Here is a 2500-nt window from a genome sequence, read left to right as displayed (position 1 = left end):
TACCCGCCGCCGATTGGTTTTGATCTAATAAAAGCATTCCTTCCATCTCTGGTCGGAACTCTGTTTGCATGTATTAGCTCTAGAATTACCACAGTTATCCAAGTAAATGTGTGTACGATCTAAGAAACCATAACTGATTTAATGAGCCATTCGCGGTTTCACCTTAATTTGGCTTGCACTGAGACATGCATGGCTTAATCTTTGAGACAAGCATATGACTACTGGCAGGATCAACCAGGGAGCTTCGATACAAAATCTCGGCTCGGACGTGCGCCACCCATCGCCGACCGGGTCTCGTAGCCCGGTCGGCCGCGCGTCTACTGTGTGTTTCGGGACTGCGCGCAGGCAGCCCCGGTTCCGTGTGCCGCCACCTTCGACACTCGGCTTATAAGCGTTCGAACGATCTCCCGTACCCGTCGGCTAGATTGAAAGCGTCTGGGATACGTTGTTATAACATCTCTGGTCTTTGAGTGTACGCTCGGAAAGAAGCGAGTTGACGCGTGCGTTGGAGCGTTCGGCCTTCCGTGTTTCACGGAGAGCCGAACTTCTTGGTACCGCGTCAAGGGCCATTCGGTCTGAGACACCGACCCGCGGTAATGCAGTGACGATAGATGAAACAACGCGAGTCGCGTAGTTTCTTTGGTACGAGGCACGGAACGGTCCGCGAACGCCCGCTCCTGGTCTACGCCGAAGTACGTATCGTGCTCGAGCACGTACCGGTACGGCGTAGCAGGCGGACGACGGGAGACCGGCCCGACCGACTCGCTCCTCTTACTAGTAGGAGCCTGGCCGCTAGGACGTCGGCGCCGGCACGGTGGTAGCACGGTCGGCTTACGGGGCGAAACCTCCGCGGGCTATCGAAAAAATTTTGAACTCCGGGAACTTTGTCGAAATTGAACGAGGCTCATATGACGATGTTCCGACAGGCTCCCGGCCCGGATCGACTCCGGGACGCCGCGCATCGCCTTTCGGTCGACTCGGACCGAAATTTTTACAAGTCCCGTCTGTCCGGATCGACTCCGGGACGCCGCGCGTCGCCTTTCGCTCGACTCGTACCGCAGCTTCAACGAGTCCCGTCGGCCCGGATCGACTCCGGGACGCCGCGCATCGCCTTTCGCTCGTCTCGGACCGAAATTTTTACAAGTCCCGTCGGCCCGGGACGCCGCGCATCGCCTTTCTGTCGACTCGGACCGAAACTTCATCGAGTCCCGTCGGCCCGTATCGACTCCGGCACGCCGCGCATCGCCTTTCTGTCGACTCGGACCGTAATTTTTGCAAGTCCCGTCGGCCCGGATCGGCTCCGGGACGCCGCGCATCGCCTTTCGGTCGACTCGGACCGAAATTTTTACAAGTCCCGTCTGTCCGGATCGACTCCGGGACGCCGCGCGTCGCCTTTCGCTCGACTCGTACCGCAGCTTCAACGAGTCCCGTCGGCCCGGATCGACTCCGGGACGCCGCGCATCGCCTTTCGCTCGTCTCGGACCGAAATTTTTACAAGTCCCGTCGGCCCGGGACGCCGCGCATCGCCTTTCTGTCGACTCGGACCGAAACTTCATCGAGTCCCGTCGGCCCGTATCGACTCCGGCACGCCGCGCATCGCCTTTCTGTCGACTCGGACCGTAATTTTTGCAAGTCCCGTCGGCCCGGATCGAATCCGGGACGCCGCGCATCGCCTTTCTGTCGACTCGGACCGAAAGTTTTACAAGTCGACGTCGGCCCGGATCGAGTCCGGGACGCCGCGCGTCGCCTTCCGCTCGTCTCGGACCGAAATTTTTACAAGTCCCGTCGGCCCGGGACGCCGCGCATCGCCTTTCTGTCGACTCGGACCGAAACTTCATCGAGTCCCGTCGGCCCGGATCGAATCCGGGACGCCGCGCGTCGCCTTTCTGTCGTCTCGGACCGAAAGTTTTACAAGTCGACGTCGGCCCGGATCGACTCCGGGACGCCGCGCGTCGCCTTTCGGTCGACTCGGACCGAAATTTTCACAAGTCCCGTCTGTCCGGATCGACTCCGGGACGCCGCGCGTCGCCTTTCGCTCGACTCGTACCGCAGCTTCAACGAGTCCCGACGGCCCGTATCGACTCCGGGACGCCGCGCATCGCCTCTCGGTCGACTCGGACCGAAAGTTTTACAAGTTCCGTCTGTCCGGATCGACTCCGGGACGCCGCGCGTCGCCTTTCGCTCGACTCGTACCGCAGCTTCAACGAGTCCCGTCTGTCCGGATCGACTCCGGTACGCCGCGCGTCGCCTTTCGCTCGACTCGGACCGAAATTTTCACAAGTCCGGTCGGCCCGTATCGACTCCGGGACGCCGCGCATCGCCTCTCGGTCGACTCGGACCGAAATTTTCACAAGTCCCGTCGGCCCGGATCGACTCCGGTACGCCGCGCGTCGCCTTTCGCTCGACTCGGACCGTAATTTTTACAAGTCCCGTCTGTCCGGATCGACCCCGGGACGCCGCGCGTCGCCTTTCGCTCGACCCGTACCGCAGCTTCAACGAG

At 61.0% G+C, this 2500-nt stretch overlaps 1 non-coding gene across 1 annotated transcript in view; it reads right to left on the bottom strand.

The window, feature by feature from the left end:
• The window catches only part of LOC124296489, a 1913-nt gene extending 1672 nt beyond the window's left edge, over positions 1–241 (bottom strand). The window contains exon 1 of the ribosomal RNA XR_006906305.1: positions 1–241. This exon is cut by the window's left edge and continues 1672 nt beyond it. This is a non-coding gene — a ribosomal RNA (small subunit ribosomal RNA).
• Between the last annotated feature and the right edge of the window lie 2259 nt (positions 242–2500).

Source organism: Neodiprion lecontei, unplaced genomic scaffold (assembly GCF_021901455.1).
Source record: "Neodiprion lecontei isolate iyNeoLeco1 unplaced genomic scaffold, iyNeoLeco1.1 ptg000160l, whole genome shotgun sequence".
NCBI classification, from domain to species: Eukaryota; Metazoa; Arthropoda; class Insecta; order Hymenoptera; family Diprionidae; genus Neodiprion; species Neodiprion lecontei.
Note: the sequence above shows the minus strand (reverse complement) of the source record. Positions and strands in the feature narration are given on the sequence as shown.